At 39.1% G+C, this 26,339-nt stretch overlaps 1 protein-coding gene across 2 annotated transcripts in view; it reads left to right on the top strand.

Annotated features, from left to right (window-relative positions):
* The first annotated feature begins 2,159 nt into the window (after window positions 1-2,159).
* The window catches only part of LOC128688583 (gamma-butyrobetaine dioxygenase), a 75,456-nt gene continuing 51,276 nt past the window's right edge, over window positions 2,160-26,339 (top strand). For both annotated transcript variants that reach the window (XM_053776461.2, XM_070084710.1), the window contains exon 1: window positions 2,160-2,299. The gene's annotated coding sequence lies outside the window, so the exon portion shown is untranslated. The remainder of the gene's footprint in view (window positions 2,300-26,339) is intronic.

Raw genomic sequence — 26,339 nt, 5'->3', positions numbered from 1 at the left:
CGGTAAGTTACAGTATAAATCAGTCATAATTATAACCTTGAAAAATAAAACAGATAAGTAAATCAACTGTGTGAAAATAAGTTACAATGAAAGGATATATAACACGAATAAAGGAACAGAGTTATTTACATAAACATGAAAATAGAGAGGATCAGCTTACAATAATACGTACACGAATGTTAACTATACATGAAAAAATGGTTTGAAAACCGACAAGTTGAAGATTGAGACACTTATGCAACATATGGGAAACTTTATTAATAAAAATTCCCCTATGTTGCATAAGTGTCTCAGTCTTATATAATAAATCACTCTCCTCCCTTTCTGTAGCCTCACTCAGTAAGTACCTCTTAGCTCTCTTCCTGAGCTAGCTCATGCTAGGACAGGTTTTGACATATGCAGTCAATCCGTTCCACTCTTTTACTGTATAGTAAAAGGGGTTGAAGACTGACCACTTACTGTAGGTACTACAAAATTGTGTTCGCTTCTAGTACCACACTAGTAGGTTTTGGTTCTTAACCTTGACAAACTTGGCAGCAAGATATTCTGACACTGCTTGTAAGAAGTTTTATAAACATGAAACATGATTTAACTTCAGTTGCTTTATTCTGTCTTCAACATTCAAGCATACCCAGGCACTTTATATAGAAACGTTTCGCTCCGGGGACCTTTTTCACTAATATTCATGTATTGTTTCTCGTGTCGTCTGTATGACATTAATGAACAAGGTACTAAGATCGTAATGTTTATTACTGAAGTGTTTTAAATATATGCGCAAGTGTTATTTCCCCATCAATACACAACACAATTATCTCGTTGTTATCAAGACGTCACTTCTGATATATAACCAACGTGGCTTCTCTCATCGCCACTTGGTAGTAAATTGAAAATAATCTCCATAAAAGTGTCCTTCCTAAAATAAATAAATAAATAAATAAATAAATAATATGAGTATTGTGTTATACCCTTCAAGTGAGGTTCCTTGACGCTGGTGAGGGGCTCTTGATCCAGGGAATTGGATCTGTGCTCCAGTTCCCTGAACTGAGTCTGAATGCCTTGCATCACCCCCTCCCCCCAGGCGCTGTATAATCCCTACGGGTTAGCGCTCCCCTTGATAATGATAGATAAGATTTCGTTCGGATTTTTAACCCCGGAGGGTTAGCCACACAGGATAACCCAAGAAAGTCAGTGCTTCATCGAGGATTGTCTGTCTTATTTCCATTGTGGTCCTCAATCTTGTCCCCCAGGATGCGACCCACACCAGTCGACTAACACCCAGGTGCCTATTTGCTGCTAGGTGAACAGGACAACAGGTGTAAGGAATCGCGTCGAAATGTTTCTACCCCGCCAGGAATCGAACCCGAGCATTCCATGTGTGAAGCGAGAGCTTTGCCAGCCAGGCCACGGGATAATAACAGTGTTACTAAGCAATGCATACATGTGATGTCACGACCGTATACATGCCTCACTTGCACGTATACTTGTAACCTAGTTACTTAACAAGGAATGTATTACTTGGGTTTAAAAAGTTACTGTTGAACAGATTTTTTTTGCAGAACTTAACATTTGATTACTACTATGAAAATTATAAATAAGTTTTCATGGCATTGTTGAGACACCATGTAACTTGGTAATGTTATATATATGTATACCTTCCACCACAAATAGCTGGTATGGTTGTCCTCTCATACTTCAGACAAGTAGTATGGTTCTCAAAGTAATGAAAACATTAGCTTGAGCTGATCTTATTCATATTTGACTTGTTTAAATCCACAATAAGTATATAAAGTGGAATATTGTGCGTTGTTTGTGCGAGTGTAGTATTGCCGCAGCCGCAGGACGCACCTACCACCACCCTGGGCTCCACTAATCATCAGCCAGCCCCGCTGAGGTCCCTACCAATCACAGGCTAGCATTATTCAGACCTCCACCAATCACAAGTGAGAACTCTGCAAGTCTTCCATGACGTCAGGCTCACCCTCCCCCACATTTCCCGTGAGCAATATATCACAGGTTAATAATATTAGGTTTGCTAATTTAATATAAAATAATTTGAAAACAAGATATATAATGTACAATTTAGTATACTGATTTACTATAAAAAAAATACTTGACGCAGCAGCAGGTGGTTCTGGAAGAACGTAGGTAACGAAATAATACGACATACTGGACGAATTTTGCGACAACTTCACAGAGGAAGAGCATCGTTCAAGAGGTATATAAGCAAGCGCAGCTGGAGCCAACCTGGCGCATCAATAGTGTGGCAGCTTCCTGTATATCACCTTCTTCCTGGTTACAGGTAAACTATTGTTGCTGTAGTCATTGTAAGTCTGCTAGAGTGAATGGGAGTGCTGGTAGACCTCAGTGGCAAGTGTCGTCTGGGTGCTCATGTTCATCTAAACCAAGTACTTTTTGTTTTATTATTATACTGAAGATTAATGCGGGTGTAGAGGAACATGTGTTACCTTGGTAACAGATGTAGTGTGTAGAAGTAACGTGGAAAATGTCTCACCGTGACGATATGAAATATACACACGCATATACAGATGAACACACTTATATACACCACTGAATGTATACATTAATTATTGAAAAATGTTTGCGCTATGTACGCAAACCTAAATAAATACATCACACTAAGATTGGGAAAAAGGCACCGATGGCCAAGTCCTTCAGTAAAATTTTTTTTGTGTATACATATTTGCACAGTCGTTACTGGTAGAGTAGACAAGCCCTGATATATATAGTTCACTGGTCGTGTGGAAAGTTTTGCCTCTGGAATAATGAACCACAAATGGTAGTTACTGATAAGACTCGGGCGCAACAGTTGGGTATCTTTATTCCGAAACGTTTCGACTACACAGTAGGCTTCTTCAGTCGAACACAAGAGGCAGATGGAAAAAACGATGTAATCAGTCCATAACCCATGAGGACGTAATTTAGAGGTGGTCAATCCCTCAGCCTTCCTTACCAACTTTTCGGTATTGTATACCATCATAATCATGGTAGTCATTGTTTTCCTTGTAGAGCGAATAAATAACGTTGTTTACTGTATAGGAATCTAGCCTATGCTAGAGAATCTAAGATGATCCAGGTGTTTATGCATATTCACAGCCAGCCGTGGGCTGGATGGATTCAACAACAGCCGTTCCTTGATCAGTGCCTGTAGCCTGTACTGTGGTTGCAAGGGTTAAGTTTTTAAAGAGGCCGCTTCCGGGTTCACTCCTGGTTTTTGTGAGCCACACTGTGTTTTTAATATAATGTGAATGTTAAGAACATAAGAACGAAGGAACACTGCAAAGGCCTACTGGCCCATGCGAGGCAGGTCCAAGTCTCCTACCGGCTTAAGCCAATGCACCCAATGTGAATGTTAGTAACACTGACCAATAAGTGAGCTGTTAATGTGAGCTGCAGGTATTGTGGTGACCAACATGTGAGATACTGTGGTAAGAGTAACTAAAATAACACACGAGAACTTGAAGTAAGCTTATCGGACAATACTAGGCAAGGCATTATTATATTTATGGTATAAAGGTAATAAAAACGGCGGCAGACGAGAGGTAATTTGAGGGGTCCATCAGCAGTGATAGTTTTTTTTTTTTTTTTTTATTCGCCGGTATTCTCCCGGTCCGGGTCTTTTCCAAGTAGTGGTGACCCGGCCTTGGCTCCCTATCTGGGGAGTGTCTCAAGACTTCAGTCTCCCATGGGAGGAGGTACAGTAAGTAAGTAAATTTATTCAGGTATACACAATACAGTTACATAGAATTATCATACATAGCAGCATATGTGTAGAGAACCTAGGATAACCCAAAAAAGTCAGACAGAGTGACTTATTTCCTCCTCATCTTTGGGACCAAGTGTCCCCAGGCCTAGCCACATTCCCCGCCCTCACGGGGCTCGTAGAGAGAAGCTAGGCCACTGGTCTGCCATCTACCCCGCCTCAAAGGGGCTCGTGGGGATGGCAGTCTTATGAGCTGCAGATGGTAGCGAGCTCAGGCCTCTCTTGACCTTCATCATAGTGATAGGTGTTAGTCTACCTACCCATCAACCTGGTAAATGTATGAGGATGGAGACTTGTGTACCGAAGAAAGGAGAGGTGAAGTAGTTGGAGACGGTGTCGCTGATGGGCAGGGCTTACTAGTGGTTCTCTGTACGAAGATTTTAAGATGCTGCATTTTCAGAAAGGTATTACTATTTATGTGGTACAGAGAATCTTGGTAAAGAAAACTACAACTTGCCTAACCTATTGGCATGACCTACTCCCATGAACGACATTTGCCTACTTGTGACATTCTCCAACTTCTTTACATCTATGTACAGTACATTAGTCTCCTCACATCTGCTTCAGATTTATCAAGTCTGAGGGACTGACCACCTCAAGTTACTACATCTCGTCTTCCACCGTTTATTCTCTGTACCAGATTGATAAGTCCACTGGATGGTTAAACTCCCCCACTAGTTGCGTATGTCTTATTCAGGTCCTTAGACAAATAACGGCGAGAAGGGTTAGATTTTTTAACTTATTTTTAAAACTATCCGAGATTGTTCCACTCGTCTGTGTTGAAGCTATTGTGGTACAGTAAATTGAGACACTAAATTACCACGATTCAGATACTATTCGTATTAGACATAAGTTATCATGAGAGTAAAATAAAACTGTTAGTTAATATGAAGCTAAAGCGATGTCAAAAACTCATTCAGTAACATTGGGTAATGCTAACAGGAGAAAATAGGCAACGATGAACAAGGAGTGGATACAGAAGATTTAGCATTTCTAGTCTGTTTTGAGAAAAAGATGCAAGGGCTAAGACTGGCTGGAAACCACAGTAAATGATATGCTGATATCGACAAAATGTAGATAAAGATGCTTGTGTATATTTCAAGACATTGTCATTAAAGGAAACTTCTCGTCACGAGTATCTTCCTCAGTTTTTACACAGGAGGGTACTAGCGATATTCTAGAAATAATAAATTTTGTAGAACTGGACGATAATAAACTATGTACGATTAGGGTCACAAGTGACGTGGTCCTTAGGCAAATAAATTAAAACCTAACAAATCCCCAGGTCCTGATGAACTGTACGCAAGGGTTCTAAAGGAATGTAAAGAGGAGCTTAGCAAACCTTTGGCTAATCTTTTCAACATATCACTACAAACTGGCATGGTGCCAGATAAGTGGAAAATGGCAAATGTGATACCTATTTTCACAGCAAGCGACAGGTCTTTGGGTTCGAACTATAGACCAGTAAGCCTAACCTCCATAGTGGAAAAATATGTGGAATCAGTAATTGCCGAGGCAGTTCGTAGCCCCCTTGAAAAGCATAAATTAATAAACGAATCTCAGCATGGTTTTACAAATTTATTAACTTTTTCACTAAGGTATTTGAGGAGGTAGGTCATGATAATGAATATGATATTGTGTATATGGACTTCAGTAAGGCTTTTGACAGGGTCCCACATCAGAGACTATCGAGGAAAATTAAGGCACATGGAAGAGAATTTTTTTCCTGGATAAAGGCATTGTTGACAAATAGGCAGCAGAGAGTTTGCATAAATGGGGAGAAATCAGAGTGGGGAAGCGTCACGAGCGGTGTTCCACAGGGGTCAGTGTTGGGCCCCCTGTTGTTCACAATCTACATAAACGACATAGATGAGGGCATAAAGAGCGACATCAGCAAGTTTGCCGATGACACCAAAATAGGACGTCGAATTCATTCTGACGAGAACATTAGAGCACTCCTGGAAGATTTAAATAGATGCAGTGGTCGGAGAAGTGGCAGATGCAGATTAATATAGACAAATGCAAAGTTCTAAATGTTGGACAGGAAAATAACCATGCCACATAAACTAAATGTAGATCTTAATATTACGGATTGCGAAAAATATTTAGGAGTTCTGGTGTGCAGTAATCTGAAACCAAGACAACAGTGCATAAGTGTTCCCAATAAACCTAACAGAATCCCTGGCTTCATATCAAGAAGCATAAATAATAGGAGTCCTCAGGTTGTTCTTCAATTCTATATATCCTTGGTTAGGCCTCATTTAGATTATGGTGCACAGTTCTGGTCACCGTATTACAGAATGGATATAAATGCTCTGGAAAACGTACAAAGGAGGATGACAAAGTTGGTCCCATGTGTCAGAAATCTTTTCTATGAGGATAGACTGAGGGCCCTGAATCTGCACTCTAGAAAGGCTTAGAATTAGGGGGATATGATTGAGGTGTGTAAGTGGAAGACAGGAATAAATAAAGGGGATGTCAATAGCGTGCTAAAAATATCTAGCCAAGGCAGGATTCGCAGCAATGGTTTTAAGTTGGAAAAATTAAGATTCAGGAAGGATATAGGAAAGCACTTGTTTGGAAATAGTTGTGGATGAGTGGAACAAATCCAGAGTACAGTTATAGAGGCTAAAACGTTGTGCGGTTTTAAAAATAGGTTAGATAAATACACGAGTGTGTGTGATTTGGACCTGATTAGCTTGTGCTACTAGGTCAGTTGCCGCGTTCCTTAAGTGAATGTGACATGACCTGACTAGGTTGGGGCATTGGCTTAAGCCGGTAGGAGACTTGGACGTGCCTCGCATGGGCCAGTAGGCCTGCTGCGGTGTTCTTTCTTATGTTCTTATTTGAGATTGGGCCATGTGCAAGAAACGTTTATGTTGCCATAACCGAGACTTGTAATACATAATAGTTGTAATTTCTAAGGACGCACAAGCAGCAGTTAATAACTATTATAAATGAAGTTTCCAGTTACTCTTCGTCTTTATCAGCAACTAAGACGTGGTTTAATTTGGACAGTTTGGATGTGCCAGCCAAATGCCACATTATTTCATTATATTGGTATAAAATACCGGCAAGTAAATAAGAGGCACAGATTCTTTATACAACTTTAAAAATAGTTGAGAACCCCACCAGGAATAATTACTGTCTAGAACTAAAATGTGACCTATGTAGTAGGAAATAGGAAAGTTCACCTGACCATCCCAGCCATTCTGGAGTTATCACTCTCCGTGTACCATTAAGTTATGCATACTCATATTTTCCTTGTCTCCAAAACACAAGAAAGTTTGTTTTCTGAAGGATGCTTCTGGGCTCAGTGCCCTTATGGGGCATAGAGCGCCATTAAGCTCCATCGAGTTCTCTAAGAACTCGAGTACTCTGAGTAATCATTGTGCCCGTTTTTTTCTAGAAGTGCATCGTCTGCCAAGGCTGTTTTTTTTTTCTCTCATACGGAGTGATCTCGGTTTGCAGGTTTGGGATCAGTCCAGGATTTTCCAGGTGTAAATTATGATGTATTTTTCTTGCCTACATTCCAAACAATAAAGCGGAAGACCAAGCATTCCCAGTAGTTTAGATGTTTGAATGTATAAAGGCACAGAAAGTTCTGTTTTCTGGCTCGCCAATCTTGCCTGCTTTGAAGGGGGCCGTTAGTGTACAACAGTATGTCAGCCTGGAGAGAAAAAGTATCGCTCGTTCAGTGGGTACTGTCTTGAGTGCTAGTTACTCAGCCTATCTTTTACTTTGCAATAGCAACATTGTTCTCTTTGAATGTGAGATCTTCTGGCATCATCACTGCCAAGTCTTGCACATGAAACTCCATCAAATGGTCTGAGTTTGTCCTGTACTCGTTTTAGTCTTTATTTCCACCATTCTTCCATACCAGAGCAACTGAAACTTGTCCTCAGTGGACTTTGTATGGTTTGAGGCATGCTGGAAGATTTGAAGATTCACTGGATCTTCGACAAATGTCAATCCAAGATTCTGGTGTTATCAGCAAAGGATGTTATGATGCTATGATTTGTCCTTGTCTGTCAGATACAAGAATGAAAAACAAGTTGGGCTAGTACTGTGACTTGAGGAAAGTTTTTCACTCCGGCAGCTTCCGGCTTCACTGTTTAATACTTGGCTCATTTGTTAACTTAACAAGCTGAATATCCATCTGTCATGTTATCGGTTATTATTCTTCCACATATTTTGTGCACTATCAAACCATGGTCGCACTTATTGAAAACTTGCAAAATCAGCATACTCTGCACCAGTATTCAGTTTGTCTTTCAGTGCGTCCAACACCATGTCGTAAAGGTCTAGCAGTTGTGAAAGGCATGAGCGACCTGCTTTGAACCCATGCTGCCTTGGATTGTGGAGCTGTTGCGATTCAATGTGATTGTCAATCTTGCTTCTTGCAACATCTTGCTAATTTTTACTTTATTACGCTAATGTTGTCTGGAAGATTCCAGAGCAGGTATTTTGAAGTTTCAATGGCTTAGAATACATTTAAATACACTCGAAGTTCGTAATTGCCATAAAATGTTTATAATAGTGAGTGATGGCATGAATGAATGTATAAGACGCACTGAGATATAGTACGCCAAGCAGCAAAGTGTTCCCCAGGAGCCCTGTCGTGGTTTTTTCTTTAACAGAAAGGGCAGCTTCTTGCAGGGTATGTATCAGGGCCTCGGAACTTTTAGAAATGTCTTTTTTTTTTTTATATATGTATATATTTTTCTTGTGCTTGTTAGTGTGATTTTTTTCTTTATAGCTTTAGTGTTTGCGTGACTGATCTAATAGTTAAGTGCTCCTTATATTTTACAACTTCCTTTGGTCACCTGAGCCCTGTAGAAGACCACACAGTTGCATGACCTGAAGTGAGTCACAAGGAAAGAATGAAGCTACCGGGACAAAAACAACTTAAGATGTGCGTGGTAATATATCTATCCATGTCGCAAATCGATTTCTCACCTACGTAACAGTAGGTCACTCTTCAGTTGTATTTCACAATTAATTGTACGTATCCTAAAAGAGCACTCGCACCTAATGAATTACGACTATTTCTTTGAGAAATACTTATGCCTCACTACACTTAAAATCCAGCGCCATGCTTGGTAGGAATCAAAATTTATTTTTGTATCTGTCTTGACAATGACATATACATAGTCTCTCCCTTGGGTGCCAACTCAAACACAATATTCCACATATCTATAGCCCTGTTCCACGTCTGTGTGCTGATAACGTCTTGGACTTTTGACACTGCATACATTATGTATTTTTTCACATTCAACCTTCAAAGAACCAGTATAGTTTTTTCTTAGGAATGACCTTATTTATATTAATGGTATCAAAAGTTTTGGTGCACGACGTATTAATTTAATGGCGCTTTGTTTATCAGTTACCTGTGGCGACAAGGCTAGGATGATCTTCGTCTGCGCTCTGTTCTCTACCACCTCTGCACTAGCGTAGTAATTTTTTTTTTATTGAAGCTGACAGCATGGATATAGGATTCATAATAAACAAATCAGTTTAATATCTTGATTATGCACCCCATACCCAACCTATGGGCGTAAGTCAAAAGATTACAGAGGTACATAATGGGTCCACGGACTGATCCTCAAAGTTTTGATAGCCGAAAAAGATAGTGAAATATTTAAATGGTTTTTCTCTGCTCATAATCGTAATGAGTTATTTATGGAGACATGAATTACTACGCGCAAACGCAAAAAAAGGGGTAATGCTTTATTTACAGTGGGTAAAGTCAGGGTATTTTTTCCAGAATGGTTTGTAATATACCACCGTGGATAAAATACTTTGACATTTCTGATTTAGTCTCTGAATTCGTTAATTTGATCGCATTCCAGTACATAATGACGCAATGTGACAGTCGTCCATCTGGCAAAGTTTACATTTCGTTTGGTCTACGTCTGGTGGTAGTGATTTAACCTGCCAAAGATACCGGTAACCCAGCCAGATCCAGGCGGTAGTGACATCCAAGAGTCTGCTTATTTTACTTGATGCATCATAGACGTGTGGCTCCTCCTGCACAATAGAATAATGATAGATGGACTGACTGGTGTCAGTCTCCCAGTCATAAATCAGTAATAAATCAATGAAGTTCATTTGAAGTTCTCTTCGTATTATTTTTCTCAAACTGTTAACTGACAAACCAAAACTAAGTTCTACTCTCTCTCTCCGAAGGCATACAACTTTAACTAATTCATCAGTTCTATCATGCATCTATAGACCAATGTAAGACGGAATCCACAGAAGGTGCACTCCGACTCCACTGTCCACAATCCTACCATACCTGTGCCTGGCTTCTGCAACAATCATGCCACAATTGATACTTAAGGAGTAGAGAGCATTTATAGATAGAAAACCGGTTACAATTGAAGTGTCAACCTTTGATACATGGACACATTTGAGCGCAAGGAGTATGACACATTTCAGTTTGAAAGGTAGCGGCCCAGTTATTGATGCGTGTTTCCATTTCTTTGAGAGCCATCACCCTGTATGACAGCAGCACTACCAGCTGCACCAGTGGATTGGTGAACCACTGGTTAACACATTTTCTGGACAATATTGCACCCATTTTAGGGTAAGTTTGTGGTGCTGATTCCGAATGTCATCGGTTTTGCTTGATTGGCTCTTAGCTTTTCAAAAATTTGGTATCCCATCGAAAAACATAATGTGAAAAATGTATTGATCAGTTAATCAGGCGGGGCTAACATACAAATTGCATTGAATTTTTTTTTAGATCATGCAAAAGTCAAATCATGTAATGCATACTACCACTTCATTCTATATAATAACAGATTAACATTGTAAAATAATTCAGATATCACTAATTACTACATATGAAAACGTACGATTTTCTTCTCTGTTGTCCATTAGCATAGTCCCGCTGGAGGCTCCAGCAATAGTCTGCTATCCTGTATGTTCTGTCTTGGTACCTTTCCTCTATCACCTTTATATCTTGACGGAACATCTTCCCTTGTTCTTCACTTTCTCCATAGCCACTAGGTGGCTATGGAGAAAGTGTACCTTTATGCTCGTATTAGTACCTAAATTCTTAAAGCTTGTCAACATGTTTTGCACCAGCTGTTCATAACTGTCTGCTTTGTGATTACCAAAGAAGTTCTTGATAACTAACACAACTGCACTATGCAGAAACTTCAACAACATTCATACATTTTGTAAAATTAGAATCCATGATAAGCTTTCGATGTTGAGGACCATCAAAGATTCCAGCTTTGTCTTTCCATACTTAGTCCAGGGAACGATATACAGATGTATTTGAAACAATTACCATCTTTGTCCAAGGCCTTAACGAACTGCTTCATTAGCCCTTTCTTAAATGAAGAGTGGTGGTAGAATAATGTTATTCCTGTCAACCTATGGCTCGTCGATGTTTCTGCACCTACAGTCGTGTTTTCTCTTGAAGGCCATGTCAGTTTTATCCAATGATCTGCCTTCTCCCTACTGTCCCACATACATGAAACAAGGGCACTTTGTGTATCAACTTTGTTGCCCAAGCAAGAAGTTTACCATGTTCATTTCAGATAAACACAGACACCCACACATAAGAGAGGAGCTTGCGACGACGTTTCGGTCTGACTTCGACCATTTATTATTTTAGTTGAAGCCGTGACAAAGCGTTGAACATAACAAAGCAGTCTTTGGCTTAATAGATTTTTGTAGAATTGATTAGTGTCGGTTTTCTTTGCGTTCGTATGCCTTTTAAAGGCATGCTTTGTTTAATGTATTTTTCTTACGTTAATACAACTATAATGTCTCTCTGACGTTGATATTCATGTAAAGATAAGACTACTAGGTAATAAATATCTTTCGTACCCAACACGTGGTAAACTTTATCTCATTTTCTGAAAGATTTTTCATCTATTTAAGAATTTTTGATAAACCTGTAAACAACTTATAAACTGAACTGTTTCACCGATATGAGAAGGGGCATTATATTTCCTTTTAAGGGAATTATGGACTGGCATTACGTTTTGATACCGCCATATTTTTTATCTGGGGCTCTTGTCACGATTTAGACAGCTGATTTCCGTCCCGATTGGAGTATGATTAGGATTTATTTAATGATTCATGGGTGAACCCCAACAGTAGAAATGATTTGTGTAAGGCTGGAACTAGGGTTCGCGATTGTTTCAAGACAAGGGGGGCATGCAGGAGAAGTGTTGCTGTGGAAGGGAAGATTATGAACTACAAGATCGGGTAGATTAATGCATAAACTTCCGGAAGAGAGGACTTTCGTGGAAGGTTAGTGTATTTTGGATGTCAGACTATAAGGCCGAGTCTTAGTTACAGCTAGGATGTTGCTGGGATACACATACCCCTGCCGCTATAACCAGAGTACACTCAGTCTTGAGGGGGGAAGGGAGCTGGATTAACAAGACATTTAAAAGTATTAGAACCTAGTGATTATTAACACATTAAATATTATAAAAATAATATAGACCTATTAGCCATAATTCAAATCTAGACAGGAAACTTTAATCATCGAAGAGGTTCCGATGAGTAATGAGACGCCACTTCTAAGATTTTCAGGGATTTAGTAGTTTAACTTGAGGGTCATAAAAAAATAGTTTTGGCTGTTTCACTTTGATTTTATAAAACGTAAATCCAGTTTTCTGTGACCGGGTGTCTACCTGGGGGAGGAAGTTATTCCGGTCCACGACCAGGCCGGACGTGTGAACGTGTGAATGGCTCATTACTTTGTAATTTGTTAATAATTGTAATCATGTATAGACGTGTAGATGATTCATTACCTTTGTAACTTGTCATGATTGTGACCAGATCTACCTGGAGTTCATTACCTTTGTAACTTGTTCAACTATCAAAAGTTTGGGGCCCCAGACCCTGGACCCATTATGTACCTCTACTGTAATATTTTAACTACCGCCCACAGGATGGGTATGGGGTGCACAATATATTAAACTGGTAGGAGAATATGAAATAAGTTTTATCGGGCCACTGTTATCTTATCGATAGCAACTTGTAAACAGCATCATGTCCCTTCTGGGGAAGACTAAGTGCTAGAGGCCTCAAAACAGGAACGGAGGTGGAAGATAAGATAAGATTTCGTTCGGATTTTTAACCCCGGAGGGTTAGCCACCCAGGATAACCCAAGAAAGTCAGTTCGTCATCGAGGACTGTAACTTATTTCCATTGGGGTCCTTAATCTTGTCCCCCAGGATGCGACCCACACCAGTCGACTAACACCCAGGTACCTATTTGCTGCTAGGTGAACAGGACAATAGGTGTAAGGAAACGTGTCGAAATGTTTCCACCCGCCGGGAATCGAACCCGGGCCCTCCGTGTGTGAAGCGGGAGCTTTAGCCACCGGGCCACCAGCCACCAGGCCACGAACGAACGAAAGTTCAGGTAAGATCCCAAGTGGGATGAGCGGGGAAGACGGGACAGACGAAGAATAGTGCTGGAGAGGAGTGTTCTTAGTCGTAGAAACAGAGCCAGGGCTTAACCCAGCAGCGAGGGTCCGAGGGGGAATACATGATCCCAGTTAACCGGTGCGCAAAAGCTCAACAATATTTAACAGGTGGTAACTCTGCTGATTGACGAGCACTGCTATAATGATCTTAAGCCTCATAATCACACGAAATCTTTAACACCTATTGTGAGTTTTGATGTTTACAGGTTAATAGATAATTTATAATTAAAAAAATTCCCCAATGGAAGGTTTGAATTAAGTTTGAGCTGTGTAGGTTCATATTTGCTATATTAAATAAACTAGGAATATTAGTTTACATGTGAATGCCTCTAATGAGTCGCATCAAATCTTTACTATTTAACTGCATTAGAAAATTATTCCACACACTGCACTATTCCTAATAATAATAATCTACATGTATAAGGTATACAGCTCTAGCTGACATCTGTGACATACTACTGTATAGAAAACCCCTTGTTAAGCAGAGCATTTCGGACAAATTAGGTTAATTTTGTCCCCGGGAAAAAAAAAAAAATACAACGCACACCAGATGACTAACACCCAGGTACCTGTTTTATTGACAGGTGAACACCCGTTACCGGGGTTCGAATCACTGTCTTCAGTGTGTGAGCTGAGTGCACTAGAGGTGGGGGGGGGGGATGGGCTGGGGTTATACTTAGCAACCGAAATACTCATACCAAAGGGAAAACTAAAAGGATCTTTGGGGCTTTCATCTATGAAATCCCCGTTCCCCCAAAGAAAAAAACTCAGCACTGTCCGCTAAGTTAGATTTTGAAAATTTGCTTACACAAAATCCTTGGCTTCATATCAAAAGCATAAATAATAGGAGTCCTCAGGTTGTTCAACTCTATATATCTTTGGTTAGGCCTCATTTAGATTATGCCGCATAGTTTTGGTCACCATATTACAGAATGGATATAAATGCTCTGGTAAACATACAAAGGAGGATGACAAAGTTGATCCCATGTATCAGAAATCTTTCCTATGAGGATAGACTGAGTGCCCTGAATCTGCACTCTCTAGAAAGGCGTAGAATTAGGGAGGATATGATTGAGGTGTATAAATGGAAGACAGGAATAAATAAAGGGGGATGTAAATAACATGCTGAAAATATCTAGCCTAGACAGGACTCGCAGCAATGGTTTTAGGTTGGAAAAATTCAGATTCAGGAAGGATATAGGAAAGCACTGGTTTGGTAATAGTTATGGATGAATGGAACAAACTCCCGAGTACAGTTATAGAGGCTAAAACGTTGTGTAGTTTTAAAAATAGGTTAGATAAATACATGGGTGGGTGTGAGTTGGACCTGATTAGCTTGTACTACTAGGTCAGTTGCCGTGTTCCTTCCTTAAGTGAATGTAACCTGACCTGACTAGGTTGGGGCATTGGCTTAAGCCGGTAGGAGACTTGAACCGGCCTCGCATGGGCCAGTAGGCCAGCTGCAGTGTTCCTTCTTATGTTCTTATAGGTATCCCTTGAAAGGGACACAGTGGACTTTTGCCCTTCCTCCAAGGTTACTGTATGATAACCTGAGAACGATTCTTCTGGTCTGCTTCAACCTTTCACCACTGATATATCTTGCTTAGAGGAAGGTCTGGATTTATACATGCAAATAATACAGCGGTTTCCATGCGATAACCTGAGAATGCCTCTTCAGCTCGGCTTCATGCTTTCAACACTCGTGTATCCTACCTACAATGCCCTGGCTGTAAATGGAATTTCAAATTATATAAAAAAAATAGCTGTGCAATTACACGACTACACCCTGTAAATAGTTTCAAACTCTATATATACTATTTCATCTAAATTGAAGATTTAGATGCAGTAGTAGTTTTAGACTGTACTCTCCTATTTGTGGTTGCAGGGGTCTATTCACAACTCTTGGGTGCAAATTTGCTAACATTTTTGCATAAAAATAGGGGAGTTACCGGAGAATGCTTCTGGCTGGTTTCAAGATTTCAGTGATCATTTATTTTCCCAAATTTACTATACAAACTGGGATAGAGGCTTCTTCAAAACATCACCACAGGCATATCTCACTTGGTGGAAGGAAGGTACGGATTTTTTTTTTTTTGACCGTATGCCATTTTTATTGCATAAATTAGGAAATTAGTTTTTGTCAGGCTTCTGTCGGTTTGCCCTGCAAATTACAAAAAAGTTATTCTTATTTGTTTTCATTATATTAGTGATATACAATGCCAGTAATGGTATATAGATTTTTTATCACTGCATTTATCAGTTCGGGTATTTAACAAGAGCTCTGTCTGTTTTATGAATTGCTAGTCCATGAAACATGGATAGATTCCTTGCCCCATCACGTTTGTTTAATATTCCTATAAAAACCACAGTCTACGTTAATTTAACATGTATTCAAAATCTACATATAATTAAATAAATAAATTGCACAAACTTAGAATAACGCTTGGCAGTGGGAGATATACATGTAACAAGGCTACATACCGAGACGTATATCTCTCTCAACAAGTGGTATCACAATATACAAAACCACCACTGTGAAAAAATAGCCAAATTCCAGGCGCTTTCGTGACTTCTCACATTATCAAGGAACTATAAAAGTCAACATCAACAGGAAAGCATATAAAGGGATAAGACTTCACCTCACAATCACGTGGTGACGTGATAATATATAAATATATATATATATATATATATATATATATATATATATATATAAATTCACTGAAAGGTGATTATTTCTCCATATACATACGCTGACTTTAATACCTTATTGCCTTTGGTGTAGTAGATACGCTTTGATTAACTCAATCTACTAACCTTACAGGCGTCGTAAATGATACGCTCACTATGTAACGTGCGAGGACGGACAGCTACAAGTACGTTGCACTTTGAACATTGTGTATGGCAACACTACTAATGACCTTGGTGTGAGCAACACTGGTGAGGGGGTGGGTGAGATGTCCCCTACTAGGTTCCTCACATTTTCTGCTATGTGGTGCTAGCAGTGAGCAAGGAAGATTCCATGAGTAGCATTTCTTGCCTAGTGATAGTCGACCATCTCTGCCTTATATGGGCTCAACATTAAAAAATAACTGGGCAAGGGGTAACTCTAATAGACTCCTGAGGTTATATCTTCTCACTTCCTGGTGGACAGAAACCTCGCTGGCGAATCTGCAAATTTAATGTAATTATTAAGAGGTATATGACGTCACAAGGACAGCATTGTTGTCTAGGCAACATCTCAGTAATATGACTGAGAAGTCTTGCCTATCTTTACCATGGTACTATTGCCAAATCTCGAAAGCATGATTAAAAGCAATATATATTGTACTTTATAAAATGTTTTACCGTTGTATTCAGTACACATTAATTGAAAAGCGCTCAAGCTGTCATGTCCAATTGCTTAGTGTAACCCACAGGGATTAAAAAGTTAGTAATTTTAACTAGATGAATGTAAAGAAAATAAAATTATTGACTCGGAGCAAGTATTGTGTTAGACTCTACTTGTGGAAAATTGCATTTAGCTGAATGTATCATTATGTACATAACAGTAAATGAACAAAGATTATTATTTATCAGTTAGACAAGTAGGAATTTGGGACACCTAGGTCGCAAAAAATGTCCCCCTTCGATACCTACCACTGTCATATCCACAAGTTGCTCTGGACCTATTAATTATAAATGAAATATACATACACCAGGAATGCTGGTAAATATATAAATTTGTGGACTGTATATTAAAAATTAATAAATGATATATATACACTTATACATAACAGAAGGAGAATATCTTAATATCACTCACCAATTTGACTGGAGATTAATGTGTCACGTACAGGACCCCCCCCCCCTTTTGCCTACATTTATGAAAAATTTACTGGCCAGAATTTAAACATAAATTAGACAGCTTATCTGAGGTTCCTGGAGTTGTCCTGTCCTTTCGCCTGATATCTCAAGTTATGCAGGAATGCACATCCAACAATTTCGCCTCCTATTTGAGAGGTGTCAACCCAATTTTTAACCTCTAGAGCACGAAAAATTCTTCCCATTATTCACAACGTCTGTTCAATTCAAACAATAATGGCGACTGTCTTCAGTGCAGACGCAGGTTTTCAGTTTTCTATGGCATATTATTAAATACAGTATGGCCATCTATTTACATATAACTACTGTATTTCTGGAAAATATATACAGTATTTTCAACACTGCGGCTGGGCAGAGTTCGTTGCTAAACGACTCAAATTGCTCATTTGGAAATGGTGGAGGACCTGGGTACATATAGGATCTGGCATCCACACTGCGACATATTACACGAGATTTAATCACCCATTTTACACTTTGCCGTCCTTGTGGAATCCAGAAAGTTTCCCTAATACAATTTAAGGTATCTTGTACCCCACCATGCATTACATTTTTATGGGCATTTAGAACAATCAAATTCGTTAGATGATGAGTTTTGGGCAGTAAGATAGGGTGTTTAGCATAATCACCCAATTGAGCATTTTGTAACCTACCTCTGCACCTAATTACACTGTTCTCTAAATACAGCCCCAATTTCTCTATTATGGAACCTTTCACAATTTTTCTTTCCATCATCAGTTTAATCTCATTTCCATAGATTTCCTCCTGTACCCTCTTTATCCAATATTCAAGAGGATGTGAAAACTTAAATGAAATATTCATCTTGTTTAGAAATTTAAACACCAACTTAGTTACATTGATTAGTTTAGGTAAAGAAGAATACCTATTTATATCAATGGCTAAGGAAGGAGCGGTGGTCACAGTAATTTCAACAGGAGCAATATACGCCTTTTGTACAGGCCAATTAGCTTTATTTACCAACCAGCTCGGTCCTTTAAACGATGATATAGCATTTACAAATTTAGCATAAGGTAAACCTCAAGACAAGAAATCAGCCAGATTCTCCTCACCAGGTATATGATTAAATGTTAACATATGCTGACCCAAACTATTATACTTCTCTTGCATCTGATTAATTTCAGTGACTCTGTTTTGTACACACACAATTTTACTGTTTCCATTACGAATCCATTGTAAGGATACCTCATCAGACCAAATTACAGTGTCGCTAATATTTATCTCCTGCAACTTATTTCTTATATAATTAGCTAATTTGACACCTACATAAATGGCTATTAATTCCAACTGAGGTAAGGTATGTGATTTAATTGGAGACACTTTAGCCTTAGACATAAGAGAAATAACACTATTACATTGAAGGTAAGCAACTGCTCCATATGCTAATTTTGAAGCATCACAAAAAATGTGGAGTACAGTTTTTCCATTTGGATTAGCCACCTGGCATGGGAACTCCAACATTGGAATTTTCTCATAATCACCAATTAATTCATCCCACCTGTTAATGAATTCCTCAGGTAGAATTTCATCCCAAGCACATTTAAGTTTCCATGCTTCTTGAATTAATAATTTCCCTCTTATAGTAAGGGGTGACACTAAACCTAGTGGATCAAAACATTTGGAAACTTCAGCAAGCAAGACTCTCTTAGTTAATTTATTGGGCATACTGTAATTATTAGGTTTTAACATTAACAAATCTCTCTCAGTATCCCAAATTAAACCCAATACATTACTACATTTTGGCACTTCATCTCCAGGGAAATCTTTACTTGTTTTGTCCTTTAATTTGGACGAATTACTATTCCATTCCCTCAGAGGTATATTTGCATATTGCATTATTTCATTAGCCTCTTCATAAGTCATTAACAGTTCCTCTTCAGTTGATGTCACACCCAGGAAATTGTCCACATAAAATTGTTTGCTCATTACTTTACTCAGTGGACTTCCCATACGTTTAAGGTGTGCATTTATCGTCGCTTGAAGTAGGAACGGACTGGATGTAGCACCAAATAATACGCCCCTAAAGCGAAAGATGTTCAGAGGGCTAAGTGGGTCACTAGGATTCTCAGGCCATAAGAAGCGGGTGCAATCCCGGTCAGCCTCTTGTAAACCCACTCTTAGGAAAGCTTTACTTATGTCAACCGTAAAGGCATAGTGCTTCACTCTGAAATTTAATAACATATCTCCTAATTTTTCCGTCAACGACGGACCTGTCATCAGTCATTTAAACTAGGTACATTTTTGTTACTCCTGGCACTACAATTAAACACAATCCTCATAGGAGTGGTCTTAGAATCCTTCTTCACTCCGTGATGTGGCAAATAGTGACCATAAATTTTGGCTTGCTCAGGAGGTACCTCTTCTATAAATTTATTAATTAACTGCTCAGCAATTATATCATTATAGGCAGTTAACAATTCTGGTGTCTTACTCAGTTCGCGGAGCTGAGCCTTTAACTGCCCATATGCCATTTTGTAACTAGTGGGCAATTCTGGATGGTTCAGTCTCCACGACTGTATAGCCCTTGTGGCTTAGCGCTTCTTTTTGATTATAATAATCAGTCTCCACGGAAGTCGTACCCAGTATTGTCCAGATTCAAATTTTACATCTCTCTCAGGTACTGTTCTTGAGTAAAAGAATCGTCTGGACTTTCTTCATTTACATTTATTCCAATGCTGTCTAATTCCCACAATTTATGCACTGGCTCAACACCATCCTCTATGGAAGAATTATACTGGGGCACAACTTCATGAGTAAGACACACAGTTATGATATTTGTAGTTTCCTCTAGTCATAAATTATTATTACTAGGAATCCTGCCATACATTACATGGCCTCCAGCAGTCTTTAAAAGTGACACCACATTTCTTTACCATACCCTTTACAAAGGAGGCATAATAGTCACTACCTATCAAAATATTTACTGGGTCTACAGAATCATCACTTACACCAGAAGGTGCTAAATTTACATTATGTGAGTCTTTCTGTAGCTTTATGCTGTATAGCCCTTGTGGCTTAGCGCTTCTTTTTGATTATAATAATAATAATAATCTGTAGCTTTATTAAGCCCTACTGTAGATATTTTATCTGGAAGTCTATCTACAATTACTGCATTAACACATTTTTTCTCATTGCCCAACCTGACAGTTACATAAACAGTGTCATACAATTGAGCTCTTTTATCTGAGAGAAAACCAGATAATTGTAAAGTTGTGGGATCTCCCATCTGTACTTTCATACCATCAAGACATTTACGTTTTATGAAAGTACGCTGGGATCCCTGGTCCAATAATGCATTTACATTTTTTGATTTATGCCTTTTATCATCAATTTTTACCTGTAACACAGGTAAGGCTACTTCAGCAAAGCCATCATTATTAACATTAGCAGTAATTTTTACATTAGCCACTGTTGTCAGGATTGTCAACATTATCAACATTGTCATATAGACCCTTACACATGACTATATGGTGTCTTCCTTTGTGACATTGATAACAGTTGTTTAATTTGGCATGACAATCCTTTACATTGTGATTACCTAAACACCTGATACATCTGTCAAGTTCCTCCAATCTTTCAACTTTATCATTCCATGAATTGTATGCATTGCAATTCTTAGAAAAATGAGTACCCTTGCAGAAAAGACAATCTCTCTTTTCTCTGACTGGTTTCTTATTAACTGGGCTACTCTTAGAAGGGTACTTATTCTTCTTACCTTGTGGAAAATCATTATTTCTGATGCTTGCTACTTGATATGCACCTATGCAACTATTTTTAGGAAATGAATTTTGATTATTACCATTGGGATAATTTTTCCCTTTGTGAAACTTGACAGATACCTCTGAGTTATTATGTGTTGCATCTTTAAAATGAGTTAGTTGGCTGGTCTGCAACTGAACAATTAATTCTTGCAGACCTAGTCTTATTTCCTCCAGACCAAAATAACCCTTGTGATACTTATTCGAGAGCCATTGAAGTGTTTTACAGCTTAATTTATTCTGTACAATGGCACTCAATAACCAGTCTGATTCCTTCAGATTATATTTATTACTTAAAGTTTTGAGAGTGCTCTCCAGTTTAACTATAAACTGTTGTAAACCTTTGTAAGTGTGATCTGGAGATTTTAAATTAACAATGATATTCACTAGATCCAACCTTTGTTCTATATTACCGTAAGTGACCTTCAACAAGTCAACTGCTTCCTTGTAAGAGTCATCTACATTGGGAAAGGCTTGTATGAGTATGTGAGCATCTCCTCTTACCTGTCCTTTTAGGTAAAATAATTTAATTACACAGGCTAGGTCACTCCTGTCATGCACAGCTGCTTTAAAAATTGACCAAAATTCCTCCGTTTTCTCCAGGATTAAACAGGTAAACATAATTCTGGGAGTTTTGGCAAAGACATATTATTTGTTAAGATAAGATAAGATTTCGTTCGGATTTTTAACCCCGGAGGGTTAGCCACCCAGGATAACCCAAGAAAGTCAGTGCGTCATTGAGGACTGTCTAACTTATTTCCATTGGGGTCCTTAATCTTGTCCCCCAGGATGCGACCCACACCAGTCGACTAACACCCAGGTACCTATTTGCTGCTAGGTGAACAGGACAACAGGTGTAAGGAAACGTGTCGGAATGTTTCCACCCGCCGGGAATCGAACCCGGGACCTCCGTGTGTGAGGCGGGAGCTTTAGCCACCAGGCCACCGGGGCACAGGAGCAGACTGATTAACTGCCTGGTTTACACATTTTAATTTATTCAAGGCCTAACTTTTACAAGAAAGAATCTTTTCCTCTGATTCATAATACTGATCTACTTCAGTCTCATCTACACAGTTTACTAACAAATCTCCTTCATATTTGTTGTAATATAATTTGTATGAATCATATCTATTACCTAAAGCATCTAAATGTAATTTTAAATCATCAGTATTCACAGTTTCTTGATTTATTAATTCCAAACATTTATTATATGCCTTGGTTACATGAACTTTTCTAGCCTGTAGTGATGCTTTCTTTACTCTATATTCCATATGTTTGTCTTCTACATTAATTTCCTCATTTTCAGCCATGATGCAATGTATTAAATTCAACTTAATAACACTGATTATGTACTAAATTATGCACTTTATAGTACAACTTACCTTTAAATAAATCCTAGCTACTTGAGCTTAGCAATTACATGTAAAATAATATAAACTTCAAATGTACATTAATACAAACCTTTAGCCAGCCTTGGCTTATCAAAATTATTATACAAATTAACTTAAATCCTTCCCAGAATTTGGCATAGCAAAATTAATATTATACACAATATAATTAACAACACTTGGCTTATCAATTACACATACACTGATATAAATCTTGGCCAGAATTGTCTTATCAAATTAATATTGTACAAATACATTTATATAAATCCTAGCCACTTTGGCTTTGCAAAATTAATATTATACACATTAATATAATCTTTAGCCACCCTTGAGCTTAGGTTATCAAATTTAATATTGTAATTATAATAATCCACTACACATTAAGTAAATTTGTGAATTTAACATCCACCTCCTGCTATTTCACATATAATTATTAAGTAATTAACTAATTAATGACTTCACTAATTACATCCGGTTCGAAGGACCAACGGGCAAATTAAATGTGGAAAATTGCATTTAGCTGAATGGATCATTATGTACATACAGTAAATGAACAAAGATAATTATTATTTATCAGTTAGACAAGTAGGAATTTGGGACACCTAGGTCGCAAAAAATGTGCCCCTTCAATACCTACCACTGTTATATCCACAAGTTGCTCTGGACCTATTAATTATAAATGAAATATACACCAGGAATGCTGGTAAATATATAAATTTGTGGACTGTATATTAAAAATAAATGATTATATATATACACATTTAACAGAAGGAGAATATCTTAATATCACTCACCAATTTGACTGGAGATTAATGTCATGTACAGGACCCCCCCCCTTTTGCTTACATTTATGAAAAATTTACTGGCCAGAATTTAAACATAAATTAGACAGCTTATCTGAGGTTCCTGGAGTTGTCCTGTCCTGTCGTCTGATATCTCAAGTTATGCAGGAATGCACATCCAACAATTTCGCCTCCTATTTGAGAGGTGTCAACCCAATTTTTAACCTCTAGAGCACGAAAAATTCTTCCCATTATTCACAACGTCTGTTCAATTCAAACAATAATGGCGACTGTCTTCTGTGCAGACGCAGGCTTTCCGTTTTCTATGACATAAATATTAAATACAGTATGGCCATCTATTTACATATAACTACTGTATTTCTGGAAAATATATACAGTATTTTCCACACCACTGTTACAGATGGACATTTGTATCTTAAATCATTATGTAATGATTATATTTTAAAATGGAGTGAAACTTAGCTTGGGTATGCCAGCAGATGACTTAACACTTGTGGCAAGAGGCACATGCCGTTTCCCAATAGACAGGATTAAAGCCTATCCTTTATTTTTTTTTTCACTGCAAGTACTCTCCTCTTTGTGGCTGCACTTATCAAATCCAGACTCCTGGAACCCACCTCTCAACTGCTCAAGAATATTCACACTATTTCTAACCTCGTTGGTTCTTTTTATACTTGCTTTCAAAACTGAATATGGAATTTATATGGAGGTTAACTGTTGGACTAAAACTGGCCAGACTGGCGACATTTTTTTTGGACACCAGTTTGAGTCATCAGGTGTTCAGTTAGTTGATTCCACATAAACAATAACTGATAATAGTCTGCGACAAGCAACCGGTTTTCACCCATAAATTATTATAATCACGGGGGGGGGGCTAAACCTAAACCCGTAGGATTATACAGCGCATGTGGGGAATGAATTGTATTCAGGCTCAATTCAGGGAACTGGAGCACAGATCCAATTCCCTAGATTAAGAGCCCCTCACCAGCATCAAGGAACCTCCCTTGAGAGGTTTCACCCATAAAGACTCCGATTTCTGTATCGAGAACACTTTAAATGGGGTACTTTAATACTGGTGAACGGTTCCTGATGCAATGAATTCGCTGCCCTCCTCTTTGGATCAAACTTAATTACTTCAAATTCACCAGGTGTCGTACGAACCTTAGGAGTTTAGCGCTTCAGTTGTTATATTAAATGAACAGTGAAAGGATTTGTCATTAATTCTTAAAACAGAGGAATGTACATCTCGGTTTATATACCTAGTGTTGATCAAGGTACTCCAGGCAGCCGGTCATTAATTATTGACATACGTAGATACTAAACAGGGTGTCAATAACATGTAACTGGTCCATGCCTGTCTCAAGAGGCTATCTGAAGACACAAGCTGTATAGCCCTTGTGGCTTAGCGCTTCTTTTTTGATTATAATAATAATAATAATAATATCTGAAGACACTCTCAAACTGCTCCTCTGCCTATTGACTTTCAGTTTTGTGAGGACTTGTCACTGTTACGGGTTTTGACAACTGGGGAAAGCGCTCAATTATCCAGCTTACCTGGAGGTTATTCCGGGGATCAACGCCCCCGCGGCCCGGTCCATGACCAGGCCTCCCGATGGATCAGGGCCTGATCAACTAGGCTGTTGCTGCTGGCCGCACGGAGTCCAACGTACGAGCCACAGCCCGGCTGATCCGGCATTGACTTTAGGTATCTGTCCAGCTCTCTTGAAGGCAGCCAGGGGTTTATTGGCAATTCCCCTAATGCTTGGTGGTAGGCTGTTGAACAGTCTTGGGCCCCGGACACTTATGGTGCTTTCCCTTAGTGTACCAATGACGCCCCTACTTTTTATTGGGGGCATTTTGCATCGCCTGCCCAGTCTTTTACTTTCGTAGGGAGTGATTTCTGTGTGCAGATTTGGGACCATTCCTTCCCGGATTTTCCAAGTGTAGATTATGATATCTCTCCCTCCTGCTTCCAGATATATTATGAAGATTGGTAGATGATACCATTACAGGTATTCACATCACTATCTACATCATAAGGATCAACCTCTGCAATTAGATTTCCATCAGTGATTATGGAAACTGTGAAAGGCGAACATAACCCTGACCATTACAGCTCTTGATGCCCTGAAGCTTTCAACTGAGGCTCAGAAACTAGTGTTTCGATATAACCCCTCTTAGCGACATCAATGCTACCTGGAGGGCATTCCGGGGATCAACGCCCCCGCGGCCCGGTCCACGACCAGGCCTCCCGGTGGATCAGGGCCTGATCAACGATTCTGTTACTGCTGGCCGCACGCAATCCAACGTACGAACCACAGCCCGGCTGATCCGGCACCGTCTTTAGGTATCTGTCCAGCTCCCTCTTGAAGACAACAAGGTGTCTTCCCATAATGCCCCTTATTGCTGGTGGGAGGCTGTTGAACAGTCTTGGGCCCTGGACAAGTCTTGCGTTTTCTCTTAGTGTACCAGTGACGCCCCTACTTTTCACTGGGGGTATGTTGCATCGCCTGCCAAGTCTTTTGCTTTCGTATGGAGTGATTGCTGTGTGCTTATTAGGGACCAGTCCCTCCAGAATCTTCCAGGTGTAGATTATGATATATCTCTCTCGCCTGTGCTCCAGTGAGTACAAGTCAAGTGCTTCTAGGCGTTCCCAGTAGTTAAGGTGTTTGATGGAACTTATAAGTGCAGTAAAGGTTCTCTACATTCTCTAAATCTGCAATTTCACCTGCCTTGACTGGGGATGTTATTGTACACCAGTATTCCAACCTAGAGAGAATAAGTGATGCTAAATAGAAAAATCGAATTTCTTAGCTGGCAACGAGGTAATCGCACTCACATGATATAGATTTTTCATGAAATGTATAAAAAATTACACCCACGTTCTTTTTGTTTGTAATAGGTTTAGATGGACGATATGTAGAGGCACAGTAGTTCCTATAATAATAATAATCGTATCTATTTCTACAAGTACATGTACATTGTACAAGGTATACAATGGCTTAGCCGACATCAATGACTTACTACTACATAGAAAGCAGCTTGTTATGCAGAGCATTTCGGGAAAATTAGGTCAGTTTTGTCCCGGGATGCGACCCAAACTAGTCGACTCACTCCCAGGTACCCATTTTACTGATGGGTAATATAGACAACCGGTGTAAGAAACACGCACAATGTTTCTACCCTCGCCGGGAATCGAACACGGACACTCGCTGTGTGAAGCGAGAGCTTTAGCCACTAGGCCACGGGGCACCATATGCTAATGCT

This window comes from Cherax quadricarinatus, chromosome 13 (assembly GCF_038502225.1).
Source record: "Cherax quadricarinatus isolate ZL_2023a chromosome 13, ASM3850222v1, whole genome shotgun sequence".
Classification (NCBI taxonomy): Eukaryota; Metazoa; Arthropoda; class Malacostraca; order Decapoda; family Parastacidae; genus Cherax; species Cherax quadricarinatus.
The sequence above is the reverse complement of the archived record's forward strand: the minus strand, read 5'-3'. Positions and strand labels throughout refer to the sequence as shown.